Genomic DNA, 22,277 nt, shown 5'->3' with positions numbered 1-22,277 from the left:
GGTGTCTAATATTTACGACAGTGCTTTAGACGAGCCAAGTAGTTTTCGGATAAGGAGTGAAGACTTTGTAATCTGTGTTGCTTATTCTCTGACAAGGTGATGAGCAAGCTTAAGGGGTAAAGGGCAATCATCAGATTTTAGCTGGCTACAACTAGTTAAAATACTGTATTTTGGGATAAATATTTGTCGCCATCATCATCAACTCATGACATATGTCAGGTACATTTACACAGAGAACGAAAATGATACATTCTCTGCCTCCCAGAAGTTTGTAATCTAAGATGGGGTTTGCAAATACATAGAGAGGGTACTTCCAATCTTCATGCCTGTGCCCATGGCAGACATTACTAGTCAAGCAGAGTGTTATTTTTCAGCGTCTTTCCTTACATTGAAGGCCAGGCAGCCACTACCAATGGATTGCAGTACGGGGGTGCAATTCTGATCCTTGTATATTGGAGAGAGTGGGCAGCTGGACCAGCAAGACAATCCTATGACACCAGATGCGGGGAAGGGGTGTATTGCTACAGACCCAAGGGAATAAAATTTTATAACCTCAACTTAGGTTTCCATACCTTCCAAGTTCTAAATAAACACGTAACTTTTAGAATGAAGGCATAGAAACTTTGTGGGTTTCAATACATCTGATCCCACAGCGTGGATGCTCTCGTGATGTGGGTGGGAGAGAGCTTGTGGGAGGTACAGCCATCAGGAGTGGCCTTGCCCCTAAGATAGGAGAACGCCAGCCCTTTGCTTAAACACCGATCACAGCCCCACACCCTCCTCACTTCCTTCCTTCTGTAGTTCCAGTTGAGTAACTAAAATCACTTCTGTTAAACTAGTGTGGTTGGGCTCAATAAGCCAAGGGCAAGTTTATGGATCTGGAGGATGGAAACTACTTTAAACCTCAGCAGTTCTGGCCGCGGTGAGGTATGACAATTAGAATAATTGACAACTAGGTCCTTGATGTTGAGCCACCATCCAGGGCCTCGACACGTGGGTGGCGAGCCTGATTCTCTGGCTGGGGGAGACACCAGAGCTGCGATCCGGCTGTTCTGGGTGCTTGAGCCGCAGTGGCCGAGACATGCTTCGTTTTAGTGAGGCCGGTTGTGCAGAAGCCTTTTGAGCTCCCACAGTCAGCTGTGCTCTGGAAGAGAAGCACTTCCTGAGAGGGGCTAGATAAGGGTACATGACTTTCAGAGTAGATGCGGAGAAGTTTTAGGCTGTAAGGTTCCAAGGAGGAGATGCAGGAGCTGCCGGCGCAGGCTGGGGGGCACGTGTGGGACCAGCTCAGCTGGCATCAGCAAATGCGGGCCATAGGTGTTGCTACCTAGGGATGAGCCACAGAGTCTAGCTTGTTCTTCTGCCTTAATCAGTAACAGTACTACTACTATCACGAATTGTCATTTACTGAACCATTACTACCTGCCTGGCACGATGCTGTGTTTATAAGTCTATCATTTATTTCATCATTTAATTCTATCATTTAGTCTTCATATCAGTCCCATGAAGCACTCATCATTCTCTCTATCGTATAGATGAAAGCTCTGAAAGGTTAAATCACTTTCTTAAAGTCAAACAGACAATGACTGGCGAGGTTAGAAATTTGACCCCCAAAACTCATGCTCCTAACACTCATGCTTGATTGCCTTTACACAGTCTGATATGCTCTCCCACTGCTGACTCTACCTATAAAATGTCTTTCTTTATCACTATAAGATGCATCTGTAGATCTCAAGAGACCTATCGATTAGACAGAGACAAGTACACAGCATTATAATAATGCTATCAAACCACTGCTCTGAGGAACAAAAGGTAGAGTGAAATCTCTCTAAATGCAAAGATCCTCACTTCACTGTGGAATTTAATCCATTTGATCTGGATTTGGGATTTCCAGTTAAAGAAGTCTTCCTGTGAAGAGGTTCTATTGGTGTTCATTTTGTTCTTGTGGGGCCGTGCCATAGTCTTTTTTTCTGAAAGAATAAATTTAGATGCTTTATTTCCTGTTCACAGCTTCCTAATTTTCCTGATCTTTCTTGGCTATAGCTCAGAATGTGTTCTAAGACAGATACGTTCTTAGATATTATTGAAACCTCCCCTCTTTGGCCTCTTTCTTTCTCCTTATCCTAGAGACCCTGCATCTTCACTCTCTTCCCTATCCAGCTGAGACCCCACAGACCACCAAGTCACCCATCGCACTTACCCCCTTGTCTGTAATCCTACCTTCCGTGAAAATCCCAACCCCAGCTCACTTCATGATCTGCCTTCCCTGTGCCCAATCCTGGGATGCTGAGAGGTGCTGGACCAAATCACCCCAGCTCTCGACTGGCCCCATGTGTATGCGTGACCTCCAACCTCCACTGGCCCGTCCACACCAGCTGCAACACCTCTGTGCTGCTGTGGTCAGAGCTGTCTGCCATCCTCCACAAAGGCTGAATGATGCCTCCTCCATGCTTCCTAAACTTTACTGCTGCCTTCCCTGGCTCCCACTTGTAGCAGAGAAAATAAAAGCCAACAGAGAAGTGTTTTCTCCATGTCCTGTCTCCAACCTGTCATCTTGACTTTGTGCTCATCCTCTCCACCTTTCCTCTTAGGACACGAGAAAAGTGGACCACCACCTATACATGGCTGACCCCCCATCTGTGCTGTGGATCCCTTTCCCTCCCACTTCCAGGGGCCTTGTCCTGTCAGTTTTACCCTCTCCCCTTCTTCCCAACAGGATTAAGATGTGTGCAAGTCTCTTCCACCTTAAAATGGAAGCAAAAAGCAGTAGCAACAGAACTCTCTCTACCCCAGACTTCTCTGCAGCTACTTCCCCACTTTCTCCGCTCTGTTTACTACCAAACTCCTGGAAAGGGGTGTGTGCATTCACTCTACCTGGTTCTTAACCCCCGTTTCTTCCTCAGCCCACATTGTTCTGGTGCCCATTTCTACCTTCCTCTTGAATGTCTTTCTCTGAGGTTTCGTAACCTCATTGCTCTGAATTTCAATGGCCACTGGTCAGTATTTATGTCACCAGAGTCAGTTTTCTCTCCTTGAAATGTTCTTGCCTTGGCTTCCATGACAGCACACTCTCCTGGTTTTCCTCCTACTTTTCTGGATGTTTCTTCCCAGTTTGCCTTGTGGACCCCTCTCTCTTGCTTCTTTCTTTTTTTTATTTTCCTTTTTAAATTTTATTTATTTATTTTAACATCTTTACATATACATATATCCCCATATCTCCTCCCTTTTGCATCTCCATCCCACCCTCCCCATCCCACCCCTCTAGGTGGTCACAAAGCACCGAGCTGATCTCCCTGTGCTATGCGGCTGCTTCCCACTAGCTATCTATTTTACATTTGGTAGTGTATATATGTCCATGCCACTCTCTCACTTCGTTCCAGCTTACCCTTCCCACTCCCTGTGTCCTCAAGTCCATTCTCTACGTCTGCGTCTTTATTCCTGTCCTGCCCCTAGGTTCTTCAGAACAATTTTTTTTTTTTTTTTTAGATTCCATATATACGTGTTAGCATACGGTATTTGTTTTTCTCTTTCTGACTTACTTGACTCTGTATGACAGACTCTAGGTCCATCCACCTCACTACAAATAACTCAATTTCGTTTCTTTTTTATGGCTGAGTAATATTCCATTGTATGTATGTGCCACATCTTCTTTATCCATTCCTCTGTCAATGGACACTTAGGTTGCTTCCATGTCCTGGCTATTGTAAATAGAGCTGTAATGAACATTGTGGTAAATGAATTATGGTTTTGAATTATGGTTTTTTTGAATTATGGTTTTCTCAGGGTATATGCCCAGTAGTGGGATTGCTGGGTTGTATGGTAGTTCTATTTTTAGTTTTTTAAGGAACCTCCATGCTGTTCTCCATAGTGGCTGTATCAATTTACATTCCCACCAACAGTGCAAGAGGGTTCCCTTTTGTCCACATCCTCTCCAGCATTTACTGTTTGTAGATTTTTTGATGATGGCCATTCTGACTGGTGTGAGGTGATACCTCATTGTAGTTTTGGTTTGCATTTCTCTAATGATTAATGATGTTGAGCATCCTTTCATATGTTTGTTGGCAATCTGTATATTTTCTTTGGAGAAATGTCTATTTAGGTCTTCTGCCCATTTTTGGATTGGGTTGTTTGTTTTTTTGATATTGAGCTGCATGAGCTGCTTGTAAATTTTGGAGATTAAACCTTTGTCAGTTGCTTCATTTGCAAATATTTTCTCCCATTCTGAGGGTTGTCTTTTTGCCTTGTTTATGGTTTCCTTTGCTGTGCAAAAGCTTTTAAGTTTCATTAGGTCCCATTTGTTTATTTTTGTTTTTATTTCCCTTTCTCTAGGAGGCGGGTCAAAAAGGATCTTGCTGTGATTTATGTCATAGAGTGTTCTGCCTATGTTTTCCTCCAAGAGTTTTATAGTGTCTGGCCTTCCATTTAGGTCTTTAATCCATTTTGAGTTTATTTTTGTGTATGGTGTTAGGGAGTGTTCTAATTTCATTCTTCATGCCTGTGCCCATGGCAGACATTACTAGTCATGTATAGTGTTCTTTTTCAGCGTCTTTTCCTACACTGAAGGCCAGGCAGCCACTACCAATGGATTTCAGTATGTGTGTGCAATCCTGATTGATGCATATTAGAGAGAGTGGGCAGTTGGACACAAGACATTCCTATGACACCAGAGGTGGGGAAGGGGTGTATTGCTATAGACCCAAGGAAATAAAATTTTATAACATCAACTTAGGTTTCCACACCTTCCAAGAGAAATTAAGGAAACACTCCCATTTACCATTGCAACAAAAAGAATAAAATATCTAGGAATAAATCTACCTAAGGAGACAAAAGACCTGTATGCAGAAAACTATAAGACACTTGATGAAAGAAATTAAAGATGATACAAACAGACGGAGAGATATACCATGTTCTTGGATTGCAAGAATCAACATTGTGAAAATGACTATACTACCCAAAGCAATCTACAGATTCAATGCAATCCCTATCAAACTACCAATGGCATTTTTCACAGAACTAGAACAAAAAATTTCACAATTTGTATGGAAACACAAAACACCTCGAATAGCCAAAGCAATCTTGAGAAAGAAAAAAAGAGCTGGAGGAATCAGGCTCCCAGACTTCAGACTATACTACAAAGCTACGGTAATCAAGACAGTATGGTACTGGCACAAAAACAGAAATATAGATCAATGGAACAGAATGGAAAGCCCAGAGATAAACCCACGCACCTATGGTCACCTTATTTTTGATAAAGGAGGCAAGAATATACAATGGAGAAAAGACAGCCTCTTCAATAAGTGGTGCTGGGAAAACTGGACAGCTACATCTTGCTCCTTTCTTAAATGTTACTATTGCTTGGGAGTTCTGCCCAGATTCTTTTCATAATCCTGGAGCAGGTTTGTCTCCTGAGCTCCAGCCCCACATAACCAACTATTTACTGGGCGTCTCTACTTAAAGGCACCAGAACCAATTTCAGCTCGATATGTCCAAAATGGAAGTTACTGGTTTTGCCTCCAAACCTTCTCCTCCTCACATGGTCCCAGTCGCTGTGAGGGCTTGTCCATCTACCCGTGTGTTCAAACACAAAACTAGAGCATCAGTCGTCACGGCTTCTCCCTGACCCTCAGCCCCCAGGACCAGCGCAACACTGAGCTCTTTTCATCTTACTCATCAGTATTGCTCATCCCTCTACTCCCAGCACTTGCCACAGTGCCTTGTCCATAGTAGGTACTCAATAAACAGTGGCTTTACGTCTGGGAGACTAGACATCTCTTGACTCTATGCCCCCTGCTCCTTCCCCATGTTCCTAGTTGAGGTCACCATCATCCTCACCTGGATGAATCCACCCAACTGGTTTTCCTGACCCTCGTGTCCTCTTGTGGCTCATCCCTTCTCCTCACTGCAGAGACAGTGATCTTTCAAAACACAAATTCGGTCTCACTGTCCTGTTTACAACCTGCAGAGAGCTCTCTGCCAGCACCTATCATAGTACCAGGCACTTAGCAAGCGCTCCAAAATGTTTGCTCAATGAAAAAAATGATCGGGATCTAAAATAGAGAGGATTTCCAGGCACACAGGAAGTCTAATGCCCATTAATTTTATGTCATTCTTATATTTGCCCATTTGCAATAAGGAACATATGTGGCTTTACACACCAGACCCGCAGACTGCTCTTCAGCTTCTGGTCTCTTCCTCCCAGAAACTGGCCTCAGCACGGCATTTATTTAAAGGTAGGGCCATTTGGGGATTTGGAAGAAGGAGAAGAAAAAGGAGTAACTTGGCTCCATTAAAACCTCTGCCTCTCCAAGCAAACGTGGTTACTCCCATGCTCACCTGCAGCCCTGCCACTGTTTGACTGCAGAGGTGACACTGGAGGCACCGTCCCCCAGCCCACTGACACCTCACCTGGCTTCCCCACTCCTCCTGGTTAGGTTCCCTGGAGGTTGAGGATAGAAGTTGTTAGTAGCCTGATTCACTTCCCAACAGCATGGATATTCAGCGTGACTGTGTGTGTCTGGTGTGTGTGTGTGTGTGTGTGTGTGTGTGTGTGTGTGTGTGGTGTGGCAGAGGAGACAGGGAAAGAATAATAACTATGCCTGGGAGCTGTGCTCTTCGGGCAAAGGGAAAGGGTGTGTGTGAACTTAAAAGGGACTATTCTAGAAAGATCTCTGCTCATTTTCCCAGCTCTCTCCTTCCACGAGGGAAAAGGGTGAGGGTTTACAGGATCGCGGAAGCCCTTGCAAAGGTTTGGCAGATGGCCCTCTGTTACATCTCCACCTGCCACCCACCATCACACTCCACCGGTAACTGGAAGGGTCTCCTGCCCTTTCCCTGGGCTGTCAATGCCCTGGGATCCCGCGCACATGTGCGTGTGTCCTGACCATTGAGAGGGGGCCCAGCCCCTGCGATGAGGTTGCCAGGCAGCAGCAGGTCGCTGCTTCCTTCCAGTGACGGGAGCCTGGGAATGAGGAAGGGATGGAGCGGAGAGCAAGAAAAGTCAGTGGCTGCCCCATGACACAGGCATGGAGTCACAGGACCGCCTGAGGCAGATGGGGGAATTTTCAGATTAGATGGAGGAGGCTGTCAGGCCTGCGCTGAACTCAGCATGAGGGCTGAGCTACATAGCAGATGCCAGCGCCTGGGACCTTGCCCACCTGCCCTCTCCTCCTTGGCATTATGTCTTCCTGCTGTCAGTGACCGCCAGATTCCCAGCTTCACCCTCCACAGGGCCCAAGAACACCGGCATCCCGGAGTCACCCCCGGGGAATCAGCATTAAAAATGCCTGGCAGCCCTTCCCACCCGCCCATCTCCGCCACTTCCCCACTGTGCGGGCACCTGCCTTCTCCTCCCCCGTCTGCCCTGTACGCTCCCAGGCACTTACCCTCCTTGTACCTACAGCGGACAGAGAACAGGGCTCTGGCCGCCAGGAATCAGACACGCCAGGACCTGGGACATCCATGTCCAGAAGAGTCGTCTGTCCTGTGCGTGGCAGGCAGAGAGCTGAGACACTCTGCTTCTCTTTCCTGACGTCCTTTCTATGACCCCCAACCTTGCACAGCACTCCCCCGTGTTCCCACGCCTTGTCCACGCATCACATCAGGGCCGGGGCGAGGAGCGGAGGAGATACCGGAAAGCAGTGTTGGAGGTCCATCCTGCCCATCAGTAATGAAGGGCAGGATCCTGGCACACCTGGGGTTGAAATCTGGATCAACTGCCTGCTAGTTGTGCCCCCTGAGCTACGCAATTCACTTTTGTCTTCTGTGAGATGGGAAGACAAGTATCTAGCTAGTGGGTTGTACAATGAAAGTCAAGATTCTTAACATAGAGCCCAGGATCATCAATGAACCTAACTGGGCTAATTTGAGTATTTTCTTGTCATTTGGTGACCCGTGCAGCTCTCTGTAGGGCCAACCTGAAGTGCTGTGTGTGCCCACCTTCCCAGGTTCTGCCAGGTAGACCCACGGCTCTACGGGACAGCTGAGAGACTCCCTGGGTACCTTGTCCAGTCAGAGGCTACTCCCCACTTAACTCACATCTCTACATGCTCTCTTTGCCTCTGCAGAACTGTCGCCATCACTGCTCCAGGGGCTCGCTGGCAGAATTATGCCTGGGAGTGTGACAGAAGCCCCCTGGCCTCGGCCTGAAAGGAACGGTGAAATCTCCAGTAAGAATTCCTTCCCACTCTGTGGCTGGGATACTGAGCACAGCCAAGAATCATGGAAACCTCTGATGCTTGGGTGCCTTCTGAATACTAAAGAGGGTGCAGGAAAGAATGGAAGCCAGAGGAGAAAGAGGTCTCGGTCAGAAGTTTTTCTAATCGCTATGGATTTTCCCCCGTTTTAGTGGATTTGAGAGAGGGTGTAGGAAAAGGAAGGGGAAAAAAATCAAAAGGAGATTATCACCCTGAGCTGCTCTTCCTTTTCCTCCTGAGCCGTGACAGCGGCTCTCTGCCTGCGCCATCTGCATGTTCAAGGCTAAGGGACCGGGCAGGCAAAATATTGACAACTGAGCTGAGATTATAGGTTACTTGGATCTTGAAATATAGAGTCAATTAAAATGGAGCTTTCCACTCACAAGGTAAATTAGCTTCTGGGAAAAAAAATGTGCTTTCTCTCCCAGTGTCCAGAAAGTACTTAAGACAGATGAGATGAGGGTCATACAAATTACTGAAAGGAAAGCTTCCCAACATAGCATGTGGAACAAACACACACACACACACACACACACACACACACACACACACACACACACAGCTTACTTGGGACACAGTGGCTACTCAACAAATATTAGGTGGATTTATGACTACATGTACACACACTCATATATTGATATGTACTATTCAGTTATACCCACCATTCTATACCTGTTCTTACTTAGCAATGCCAGGCATAAGATTTGTCAGACTTCTGTGGGATTCCACCAGGCTTACATTTTTCTTTCTCTCTTTATCATAAAAATAAACAGTATTTTAATAAATGGAAAATGAAAGTTCTCCTTTGACCACTCTCCCTTTGGACTATTTTACTGGGAAATGTGGAGATGACTTTTACTCAAATCACCTAACAATAGAGTAGAAAAGAAACCAGAATTTCAAGTGTTGTCCACCCTCCCACCCCCTGCCCTCTGACTCCTGAACCTTCAGAAACATTCACATAAGAGCCAGGCACAGGAGCTTGCTCTCTCGTCCCCCTGGTGCCTTCACGTGTTCTCAAATCTCAGAGTATCCATCCCTAGAATGCGTGACCTTGGAGAGAGACCATCCTCCAGAGGAGACTGTCTGATCAGTATTTCTAGCACTTCTACCTCTCAATTCACTTACGCTTTGCCACCTTGGGATCTACAGTCTTGAACAGGTTATGATGACGTCTCAGAACTTTTCCATTTGTAAGTGAGAATTTTGTTGAGGAAAAGAATAAAACATGAATAAAGAATTTTAAAAAAAGCATAAACTTCCCCATGTTCGATGAGGATTCAAAGATGGTGTCTCTCAAGGGGTTCAGAATCTGATGGGGGAACCAGGAATGTGTACAATTAAACACAGGAGATTGTGAAAAGTGCTACGGTAAAGGTGATTTTCTGAAGAGTCCAGGGAAGGGAGATTCACTCTTCCAGGGGGCCTCAGGGGTCTTGAAGATGAGTAGGAGTTTTCTAGGTAGAGAAGAGATGGTGTGGATGCCATCAGCGGGAAGATCAGGAGCAAAGGCTCAGACAGACGGATGTGCACGGAGCATTTAGGAGCTAGAGGATATGGGGCTAGTCATGGGGTAGGGAAGAGTGGCCAGAATTGAGGGCGGCGAAGTTGACTGGGGCCAGATTTCACTGGACCTTGAAATGCTTCTTACATCATCCTTTACGCAATGAGAAGCTATTCTAGGACCTTAGGTAGGAATGCCTTGATCAGGTCCAGGTTTTGGAAAGACAGCTCTGAAATCAGTGTAGAGAATGGACTAGAGAAGGGAGAACCTGTAGACTGATGCTGCTTCTGAGAGAGCCGTCCATGAGCTGGAGAGGGTGATGGCTGGAACCACAGCAGTGACAGTGGCAGCAGGAGGAGAGGGAGGATCGTGGGCTACTGCAGAAGTATTATCCACGTGCAGGGACTGAGAGGGTGAGATCCTGGTTAACTCAAGTGCCTCTCACCTGCACAGCTGGCTGGCAGATGCTATGTTGTAATGTCAACAAGAAATAAAAGACAAGTAGAGTTTTTGCCGTTGTTTTATATAATATTGCTTTGTTTGATTTGTTTGCTTGGGGAGGATAAAAGTAGAAGAGGTTACCGAGGAGAGGGGGAAGTTGTTCGTTTTTTAAAAAAATGATTTTGTGGTGCTTATGAGCTACACGGATGGAGATCTCCAGGGGGTTCCTCTGAGCTTAGGTAAAAGATGAAGGCCAGATTCTGGGCTTGGGAGTTAGGAGCTGATTCCCCATTGGTAAAACTATGAGAAAGGAAGGATGAAGTCACCCTGAGAAAAGAGAGAGAGAGAGAGGGAGTTATCAAGTTCAGATGCACAGATTCCTTAGGAGCTTTTAAGAGTGTGGGCAGCCAGCAGGATTCAGAGAGTGGGGAAGATGCACAGCCAGTTGTGACTGAGTGTGGTCAGAAGGAGAAAAGGCACGCGAGAGGAAGTGATCTTACAGGCAAAGGAGAGGAGAGTTTCCAGGAGGACAGTGTGGTCGGATCCTAAGAGTCAAGGGAGGTGATGCAGCCACAGAGCTGAGTCCTAGCTTCTCCTCCCAAATCTGCAAAGCATCTAATGACCCAAATGCCACCTAGACAGGGATTGAAAGGGGGAATGTGCGGGCATGTGGGCAATGAGGGTGTGTTCAGCAAGAGGTCAGAGGGTCGGGGGGAGGGGGAGACTGTGTGTATAGAAAAAAGGAGGTCAGTTCCACACATGACATCATCTGGAACGCAGAATTTTCTGTCCCTGCCTCAAAGATGCAGAGCAAAACCGAACATGACAAAAAGCAAACAAATACAACAACAACAACAAAAGGGAAGTCAAATAAGACAGAACAAAAGCATACCAAGCCTGTTCAGGCTGGAGTGGCACATGACCCAGATTTGCAGCTGGGGGACCCAGAGCCCCATCAGGGAAGTAGGCTGTGGAGTGAGTCAGCCAGGCCCAGCATCCAAAAAAAGCCAGCCTGCCCGGAGTCCCCTTGGGTATGAATGTTCCTGGAGAATCTATTCACGGCTTCCAATTTCCCCTCATCATATGGCACATTTGCCTAAGAGCGATTCCGCACTAAACATAACTCAGCCCAGAAAAATGCCCCTCTGTGCTTTCTTTTCAGTGCTGAATTTCAGCTTGGCTTAAGTAACACCCCTCAACATGCAGGGAGATGTGAACCGAGAGCTCATTATTGCATGAGAGTCTGCGGGCCCCCTCCTCACCTCACCCACCCCTAACTACACTGGAGGGAGGAGGAAGGAGGGGCATGTCATTTGTTCATTTCTTACATTTTATGGAACACTTCACTTTGCTTTCAGCATAATTATTGTTGTACTTTTTGCTGTTTCCCATTTGCCATGTTTAAAAAACACACACACATAAACCCTTCACTCCCCCCTGCACACTTTTCTTAATGCATTAAAATTAATAACTTGTAACAGTGACCTAATTTGCTTTGATTACTGTAACTTAGGGTTTTGTTTTTTTCTTTTTTTTTCCTCCCAGATCTGCAAAACCCTTGACATGTTACTGTGGTAACAGGAGCCACTCAGTAAGTTCGTGAATGAACCCCATTGTGCGCGCCAAAGCCTTTTCTTCCCCCATTCTTTGCAACGTTTAGATCTCACCCGTGCCTCTGGAGCCCTGTGTGCGATGCACTGGAACTGGGTTACTCCTCAATGCCTCCAAACCCATGCTTGATGCCCATCGCCTTGCTACCCTACTCTAGTGATGGGGGCAGGCCTTTCCCTACTATTCCTAAGCGCTCTAGAGCTCCACAGCAGGCGTTTTCCCCTTGTCCCTCAAAGTTTCTCCAAGCTTAAAAGCTGTCTCTGTGATGCATCCACTTTCTTGGTTTCAGTCTTCTGCCCTTTCCTGCAGTGACTGCCTGGAACCGATGCTGAGGAAGGCTGCTGAGGATGAGGGGTGGGCACGGGATGCTCTGCATTCCCATGCCACCACTGGGCCTGCCATCTTCCTGTATCACCTCCCTGCATTCAGCTCTGCTCCCCCAACCCGTCCCATATGCAACACAGTGCGGGGGGCTTACTGAACTGCCTATCGGGTCACGCTGCTCCCATGCTCCACCCCCCGCCCTCCGTGCTCTCAGGATTGTGTCCCAAATCCTTCACACAGCCTCTTCTCAGGCCCTTCATCATCTACAGACTGGGTATCACACTAGCGTCATAGCTGACCACCCTCTTCTACACCCACTCTTCCCAGCTGCCTTGAACACTCGGAATTCCCAGTCTATGCAGACATTTGTCTCCAGGCTTTTACATTCTGTTCGCTCTGCCCTGAGTCCCCCCGCCATCCTCCTTCCCACATAGAAGAAGTGTACAACTCACCGTCTCTCAGAAACCTTCGGGGAGTTGAACACCCTACCTCTGAGCTCCCACAGCCCTCTGTGCTCAGCCCAGCACAGACCTTATGTGCATCACCCACGTGTGTCTGCCCCCCCAGCCCATCGCTAAGCTCCTTGAGGGAAGGGTCTGTTTCTTGGGCACTGCTCTATCGCCAGCACCCACTGCAGTGCTTGGCACGTCGTCTGTGCCGAAATCAAGATTGGATGAATGTGCTTCCGAGTCAAAGCTCGCATTGCTCACAGCACGACAGGCCAGTAATGGAGAGATGAGTTGCTGGGGCCAGGAATAACGATTTTATTCAGAAAGGCGGTAAACCGAGAAGATGGTGGGCTCACGCCCCCAAAGAACCATCCTGCCTGAGTTAGGATTCAGCCTCCGTTATACTAAAAGGCGAGGGAATAAAGTCAAACACTTCCTGGTTCCCATCAGCCTCCGGAGGGGATGTGTTAATTTCTTCCTCCCCGCAGTCATTCACAGGTGGGCCTGGTCAGGATGTCTCCTGTGAGCTAAACAAAGGTATTTTAGCTCAACGCTCATGACCTGGGAAGCAGGGTTCCCAGTGATGGACCATTATGTATAATTTTAGCTTATTGGCAACATCCCTTTAGCGATTAACTTGTAATAGAATACAAAATATTCTTCCCTGTTTACAAATGGACACATTGGAATCTATGATCTCTCTCCCCTCCCTCCCTTCCATCTCCATCCTTTGCCGTCAATCACTCCACAAGCCTTCACTGTTGGTTATGGAAAGAGAAGGAGTTTACAGAGGAGAACCTCCCTGTCTTCCAGGAGCCCAAGTGCTGTGGGATGCACGCTTGGGACAATCTTACGATACCTCTCTTTTGAAGGGAGTCCTTAGTGAACGCTCTAGGATGGCCATCCTAGAGAATGAATTTGTTTGATGTCCAAACCTGCTTTCTCGTAGCAGCCGGAACAGTGAGGACCCTGCGTAGCACTGGCTGTGCAAACAAGTCAAAGGCGGAACGGGGACAGTCGTGTGCCTGCGCTCATTCTTCCTTAGAGCAGCCTGGGAAGTTCACCAGTCTCCAGATGGGAGCAGTGAGGCTGCAAAAGTGGATTCAATTCCCATTACAGCAAAGAGAAAAGATGGTGACACATGCTGCAGAGCCCTGCGGTAGGCTGACACCCAGGAGTGCTGTGTTTTCACCTGGGTGGGCATGGACGTGGCACCCTGGTACCTAGGAGAGTGTAAGCATCTTATTTCTACAGCTACCTGGAGAAAGAAATTCATCATCACCCTCAGCAGACAGCAAGAAAAGAAGAAAAAGAATAAGTATGTAGCAAGGAGGCTTGGTATTGATTTGAAAATCCTCGCTGACAAGAAAATGGTTTGAGTCCATTTCCATTTTGTGGCTGAAGCCTGGTGCTTTCTCTGCCTCTGTCCAATCTCCCTGGCTGACACTCTAATCCTGATTTTCCAATAGTCTCTCACCTGTTTGTCTAGAATGGGGAAGGGCATGTGTGTAAGGGGTGCAGTGTGGCTTCCTGGGTCTTATCTGGAAAGCAGTCAAGCAGGCCAATTTGTGGTGGGGGGGTACCTATCTGATTTGGAAGAATACATTTTAAAAGCCCTGGATGGCATCACACAGATATGACCATGACCATCAACATTCCTGTCCCCATGGAGGTTTTCAGCCCACCTGAAAAGCCAAGGCACGGGGCAATGCATCCAACCTAACAAGCATCAGCTCTTGCCTTGAGCAGTCCCTGCCACGCCTGCTCCCCGCAGGTTCTTCCCACCAGGAACCGTGCATCTGCTGTGAGTGCCTTCTTTTTGCATGGACAGAATCCTAAGTAAGGGCTGCAGGCCTATGTGTTCAATTTACTTGTAAGTGAACAGCTTCTGCGTGTTAGAAAAAAAATAACTCAACCTACGAATGTGTAATTGCTTGAGATTTCACTTCCTGGCCACACTTCCCTCCCTATGGAGTTATTAAAATCCACACACTATGGTCTAATCATTTATTAATAGTCAACATAAATAGATAACAGCTCACATAACCATATAGCCATTGCACGTTAAATAATGAGGGAGGATTTCCCTGGTGGCGCAGTGGTTAAGAATCCGCCTGCCAAAGCAGGGGACATGGGTTCGAGCCCTGGTCCAGGAAGATCCCACATGCCCCTGCGCCACAACTACTGAGCCTGCGCTCTAGAGCCCGTGAGCCACAACTACTGAGCCCACACGCCACAACTACTGAAGCCCACGTGCCTAGAGCCCATGCTCCACAACAAGAGAAGCCACTGCAATGAGAAGCCTGCGCACTGCAATGAAGAGTAGCCCTCGCTCGCCACAACTAGAGAAAGCCCGTGCACGGCAACGAAGACCCAACACAGTCAAAAATAAATAAATAAATAAATAAATTTATTAAAAAAATAAATAATGAGGGATTATTTAAAAGGCTCTTCACTGGAGAAGAGGAAGCATGGTTGTTATGGTTTCGAATTACTGCTATGATGGCAGATAAACTCATGTTCTCAAGGCCTCTTGACTGTTCACCTGGCTACCTTCGTGTCACTGTTTCCCCACCTTCATTTGGAAGGGGTAGCGTACCAGCCATTCCCTGCTGAGCAGAAAAGGACCTCCAAAATAATGGGAAGGGAACAAACCATTTCTTCATGGAACAAAATAAAAAATACTGGGGTATGTCGTTCAGTTTCTCTGAAAGGGGCTCAACAAAAATGCATCTTCTGTCTATCAAAGTCCCCACCATCAAACCTGGACGTGCCTTTCTTATAGCAGTTCCTTCATCCTAGCGCTCTGCAAGGTGAATAAGTGAGTCCAAACTCATCACAGTTTAATGAGGGACTCCCTGGTCCCCTGCGCCACCCCAGCCCCAATTTGCAGGCCCTTCCTACCCCGAGTCATCACACTATCTTCCCTGGGGACCTCCTCTTTATTGTTTTTGAGTGTTCTGTAAAATTTCAAATTCAATAACAGATACTTGGCAACCAGACTAGAAGGAAGATGGAAGGAAAGCTGTCTTTATTTGTAGAAGATCCTACATATTAAAAATCCTAAGGAATCTGTAACAAAAATTACTAGAACTAATAAATGAATTCAGCAAGGTCACAGGATATAAAATCAATATACAAAAATTAATTTTCTTTCTATATACTGGCAATAATCCAAATACAAAACTAAGAAAACAATCCCATTTACAGTAGCCTAAAAATACTAAACACTTAGGAATAAATTTAACAAAAGTGAAAAATTCGTACATGGCCAACTAAAAAAACATTGTTGAGAGAAATTAGTTTCAGATAGATGGAGTAACATTCCATGTTCATGGATAGAAAGACTCAAAAATGTTAGATGGTAATTCTTCCCAAATTATCTTTAGATTTTACACAATTCCTATCAAAATCTCAGCAGGATTCTTTTTTTGATAAAATTGACAACACAATGCCAAGATTTACATAGAAATGGAAGAATTCAAAATAGCCCAAAGAATTCTGAAAGGGAACAAAGTTGGATTATTTACATTTTCTGATTTTAAAACATGATTTAAAGCTACAGTAACCTCTACAGTGTCGTGCTGATATACGGATAGGCATATAGATCAATGGAATAGAATTGAGAGTCCAGAACTAAAGCCTTACGTTTATGGCCAATTGATTTTTTAAAAAGATGCCAAAGCAATTCAATGGGAGAATAACCTTTTCAACAAATGGTGCTGGAACAGTTGGATAGTCCCATGCAAAAATGTGAATTGAGATCCTTGCCTCACATCACACAAATTTACCCCAAATTCATATAGACTTAAATGTAAGAGGTAAATCTATAAAACTTTTAGAAGGAAACATAGTTGAAAATCATTGTGACCTTGGTTTAGGCAGAGTTTTTCAATACACAACAAAAGAATGATCCATAAAGAAAGACATTAAGAAATTGGACTGCATCAAAATTTAAAACTTTTGTACTTTAAAAAACACCATTAAGAAAATTAAAAGATAAGTCACATACTGGGAGAAAATTTTCTGAATCAGATGCATAATAAAAAACTTATATCCAGAACATATTAAGAATTCTCTTGAAAACTCAATAATAAGAAAGCAGACAACCCAATTTAAAAATGGGCAAAAGCAGACAAGTCAGAAACTGGGAGAAAATATTTGCAAAAGACACATTTGATACAGGACTAATATCCAAAATATACGCAGAATTCTTAAAACTCAACAGTAAGAAAATGAATAACCTGGTTTTAAAAAATGTGCAAAAGAGCTGATCAGACACCTCACCTAAGAAGATGCATACCTGGAGAACAAGCATGTGAAAAGATGCTCAATGTCATATGTCATTAGAAAATATCCAATAAAAACAACATAAGATACCACCACACACCTATTCAAATGGCCAAAATCCAAAACACTAACGACACTGAATGATGGTGAGGTTGAGGAGCAACAGGAACTCTCATTCATTGCTGGTGGGAATATGAAATGGTACAACCACTTTGGAAGACAATTTGGCAGTTTCTTACAAAGTAAACATACTCTTACAATACAATCCAGCAATCACACTCCTTGGTATTTACCTGAGTTGAAAACTTATGTCCACATAAAACCCTGCACACATATATTTACAGGAGCAACTTCATTCATAACTGACAATACTTGGAAGCAACCAAGATGTCCTTCAGCAGGTGAATGGATAAAGAAAGCGTGGTACATCCAGACAATGGCTAAAAAGAAATGAGCTACCAAGCCATGAAAAGACATGAAGCAAACTTAAATGCGTATTCCTAAGTAAAAGAAGCCAATCTGAAAAGGTTACAAACTTTATGATTAATTACATGACATCTGGAAAAGGCAGAACTATGAAGACAGTAAAAAGATCAGTGGCTGCCAAGGGTTGGGAGGGAGGGGTGAATAGGTGGAACAAAGAGGATTTTTAGGGCAGTGAAACTATTCTGTGTGATAGTGTAATGGTGGATATATGCCATACATTTGTCAAAACCCATACAATGTACAACGCCAAGAGTGAGCCCTGATTTAAACTATGGACTTTGGGTGATGATGGGTCCATGTAGGTTCATGGATTGTAACAGATGTTCCACTCTGGTAAAATGTGGAAAACAGTTTGGCAGCTTCTTAGAATGTTAAACATAAATTTATTGCATGACCCAACAAATCCACTCCTAGATATCTGTTGAAGAGAAATAAATATATATGGCCACAAAAGACAAGTCCATAAATGTTCATAGCAGCATATTCATAATAAGCAAAAAGTGGAAGGCATTTAAATGTTTATCATCAACTGTATAGCCATACAATGAAATACTATTTAAAAATAAAAATGAACTAACTTCTGATACATGCTACAACATGGATGAACTTCAACAACATGCTAAGTGAAGGAAGCCAGAAGCAAAAGACCACATATTTTTAAATTCTATTGACATGAAATGCCCAGAAAAGGCAAACCTAGAGACAGAAAGTAGCTTAGCAATTGCCCAGCGCAAGGTGGGCGTGAGTGTAGGGTGGGGGACAATTCTGGGGATTGGGACAATTCTGGGGCATGAGGGACCTTTTCAGGGAGATGGAATTATTCTAAAATGGATGGTATCAATAGTTGCATAACTGTGTAAATTTACTAAACATCATTCCATTGTACACTTAGTGAATTTTACGGTATGTAAATTAAACCTCCATGAAGCTGTTAAAAAATAGCGGATGCTGATTAAGGATGTCATGAGGGTGCATGAATGGGAGGGCACACATTAAGAAGACCACCTGTGATTAATTTCACATCACCCCATCACTGGTGAACGAGTCTTTCAGGAATACCTCCTGCTGGTACTAGAAATTTGCTGTATTTATCTAGGACGTGGCCTCATAGTTAGATCAAGCAGAGACAATTGAAACCACCAAGCCCAATTCGAACATCACCTCGCTGACAGAATCAAACAGGATATCTCCCAGCTTGGTCAGAAAGAGGGTATGACCTGTCGGCTAGTCCTAAAACAACCATCGCCTTCCGTTTATCTCTGTGTGGGTTAAAAGGCCTGAATGATATAGTTATCACTTAACCAGTTGACTGGCCTCTGCTTTGTGCAAGGGCTGGGGCGAGGATAATCACCTTCTTTGGGAAAAGCACGTACAAAATGCTTTCACATACACCAGCTCACCTATTCTCCCAGCAACCCTATTACAAGACGTGGCAAACACTGTTAGCTGGCTGGTCTGACCCTCATCCCCGTTGTGGTTGGTGACATGTGAGCGTCAGTTTGCTGGGTGGGCTGTAGGGAAAGCTTTTGCTTTTCTGGCAAAAAGAGGCATATCTTCTGTGCCTTCCTCTTCCCCCTTCTCCATGCCTAGGACAAAGATGATGCCTTAAACGGACAGCAGTCATACTGGGACCACGAAGGGCAGAGCCAGTGGAAAAGGCCAAGAGAACCCCGGAGAGTCACCCAGGTGCTGGTCCTGCTGAGGTCAAGCTGCTGAACCAATTCTAGCATCGTGTCCCTGGCAGGCTTGTTAAGTGAGATCAATGGCTCCCTACGTGTTTAAACCATTGTGGTTGGCTTTTCTGTTTGTTGTTGCTAAACCTACTGCTATCTGGTAAAGTAGAAATTACTAGTCACACTTCACAGATGCCAAAATCAAAGTTTTGAAAAGCTATGCAATTCATCCAAGGTCAAAGTGCCAGCAAGTGGAAGAAGAGTGACTTGTACTCAGTTTTCTGAATCTAGTGATATAATAGTAATAACAGTGACAAGGGCAAAACCCACCTACTGAGCACTGATTAGGTACCAGGTCTCTGACTCCAGGTACTTGACTTTTATCTTTTCTGTAATTCTTACAACTCTGAAAACTAGGTATCATTATACCCATTTTGTGGTTGAGCACATTGAGGCTAAGAAAGGTTAAGTAAATTGCTCAAGGTCAAGTAGCTAGCAAGTGGCAGTGCCAGGATCCTCAGCTGGCATGTGTCTTGCCCACTATGAGGGAAATTAAAGGAATAAAGCACACGCCCTAGGATAAAGGGACCAGCTGTTCTAGGTCACCACTGATTAAAAACATCATCTACTTGCAAATGGGTCTGGATGATCCCTAGTGGGATTCAGGTTAGCTAGCAAAACTCACCATGTTTCCATGTGTATTGCAATGTTCATACTTTAAACTGTAAAATAAAGACACTTTCTGGACCCAATTGTCTTTTCACTGTCTACAACCACTTCTGTACCTTAAACTCCACCTTCTTCAGGAAACCCACACTGATTACAGGATGTAGAGGAGAGTAAAGGAGTTCTCCATGGGAGATGTGAGGTTCTGTTTCTTTCTAGAGACAGGAGTAAAGATTAAAACACCGCTTTTCGGCAGCACCAGGCATGAGGACAGCTCCTGGAGCCTAGAATAGGCAAAAAGGAGAAAGGAGTCCCTGTGGAGGGTGAAAGCCAGACCTAGCACCTGCCTGGGCAAAACAAAGGCTTCGGTGAGAGAAGCTCTTAGCCAGCACCAGGCACATACCACAGGCACCACCGTGATGGTCATTATTGCTATTCTAGGTGTAACATGTGTAACCTGTAGCATCCTTGAGCTGTCAATGGGCTTGATGTGCATGTTGGTTTGGGACTAGGGGAGGATGGTAAAAAATAGTTTGAAGGGATTCAGAGATGTTCGTTGCTAACTGCTGTCTCTTCACAGGAAGTCATCTCCCCCTTCTGAGATGCACTGCAACATCATTCATCTCCATCAGACCCATATGGGTTGCTCAACCTTTAAGAGCTTAATTAGTTTTTCTTTCTGGGTTACTGCCTCCCCAACAATGACTGAATAATTGATTCACTCAAACACGGGGCGACCGGAATTGATGCCTTTTCGAGGGATCACGGAATGCTGGGCCAGGGAGAAGACAGGCCCACGTGGCAGCTCAGCGAGGGCTGGGACGGTGCTGTCGAGAGGCTGCCTCACTTAACAGGCCTCCACTGGCCACCCAACTGCTGTCTCCTAGAGACGGTGCCTCTCGCAGGCTGAGGGCATCTCTCGGATTAGTGACATGAGACACAAGGAGAGTTGGATGTGGAGAACAACGCTGTACCTTGGTGAGCAAAACGTCCCTCCTTCCCTTGGCACAGTCCTGTAGACCAGAACTCGCCCTCATTCCTCCCAGATGAGGCTGCTTCCCTACATACGGTTGATTCAGGATTTCCACTTTGCAAGAAACTGAGAATACAGCAAATCTTATCCCCATGAAAGCACTGAATCTTCCTGGCCAAGTTATCATGCCGTGTCCTTCAGAGATACATCTTCTTCCCCAGGGTCACTCTGAGTGAACCACAGGGTCCTACGAGGGCCTTGGGAAAATCATTAGGAGAAACCCAGCAGAAAGATAAATCTGAGTACGCTCCCAGGAACTTCACCCCCTTGCCTTCTTACCACCCTCTTCACTGTCCCTTCCCCCTACCTCCTGCCCCTTCAAGCTTGAAGATTTTCACAGAGTCCACCTCTAGGGATAAAAAGGGACTCTTTCAGCTTATTGAACAGACCATCAAATGCCACTCCTCCAGGACAAGCAGGAGTGTGGACCACAGGTAGGTCAGAACACCCGGCACTTCTACAAACAGCATTCCCCCAAAGGAGTATCAATCGTTGCAGCTAACCAGTGCTTTCCCATCAAAAGCGTCATAACTCATTTAACGTTGAGAGTATTCTTAAAAATCCTTTTTCCTAGATTAGAAAAACAATAGTTGTTTCTTTTTCTTTTTATTTCAGCAGGGTTCCAGATAATAAAAAGATTGATAACTAAGCCAGCAGATTTACTTTTGCTATGCCACCCTAGATTATGAAAAAATATAATTATATGCAATTAAAAAATGAACAGTATTTCTTACCCGAGTGAAGCTTTAAAAGTCATTATGAATCCATTAGCTCAGCAGACCTTACAAATGGCCTTCACTACTCCGGACTTCATTTAAATTTACAATGGACAGAAGTAAATTTTTTCCCATATCTATGCTGCATGTGTGTATGTGTGTGTGTGTGTGTGTGTGTGTGTGTGTGTGTGTGTTCACCCCTCTCTGCTACCACAGAGTGTCCAGACATTCATCTTACGTGCTAAGACCATGTTCTCAGTATTGAAGTTGCTGTATTCTTCCAGTCACATGGCTCATAATACTTCACTTTGAGAGCCTGCCTGCTGGGAAACTGAGGGATGACCTTAGACTTCTAATTTATGCTTGTCCCCCACCTTTGCTCCTATAGGCAGTAATTCAGCCCTTAAATGCCGACAGCACTGGATGAGGTCATGATTGCCATGTATGTAGCCCTTTGGACCACGCTCTGGGTCCCTCCTCTCCTCCGGCTCCATCAGTCTAAGTTGTCCCAGCAAATTCACTTATGGCTGGTTTACTGTGGAGTTATTAGTTGCCTCACTTATCCAGATAATTACCTAGTGTGATGGAAGCTTTATCTGTTGACTACCAGGGACAATGCGTACAGGAGAACTGATCTAGATAATTCAGACACCATTCATGATTTTATTTCAATTGAGCCTTCATGTTGGACAAGAAGTTGTAATTATGGAAGATTTCATTTGCATTCAAATAATGGATCATACCCATAAGACCTTTTTTTCTTGTTTCTCAATGCTGGAATCACCCTCAGTGTCTGTCTTAGCAATAGCCCAGGAGTTATAGTTAAAACAAAACCAAAAACATCCCTCCAAACCCTATACCACCTTCTTTTATTTAACTGGCCACACTGTCG

At 45.1% G+C, this 22,277-nt stretch overlaps 1 protein-coding gene across 4 annotated transcripts in view; it reads right to left on the bottom strand.

Annotated features, from left to right (window-relative positions):
* The window catches only part of KIRREL3 (kirre like nephrin family adhesion molecule 3), a 555,536-nt gene that overhangs the window by 471,721 nt on the left and 61,538 nt on the right, over positions 1–22,277 (bottom strand). The gene's annotated exons all lie outside the window — the stretch shown is intronic.

Source organism: Balaenoptera physalus (genome assembly GCF_965194825.1).
Source record: "Balaenoptera physalus genome assembly, chromosome: 10".
NCBI classification, from domain to species: domain Eukaryota; kingdom Metazoa; phylum Chordata; class Mammalia; order Artiodactyla; family Balaenopteridae; genus Balaenoptera; species Balaenoptera physalus.
The sequence above is the reverse complement of the archived record's forward strand: the minus strand, read 5'-3'. Positions and strand labels throughout refer to the sequence as shown.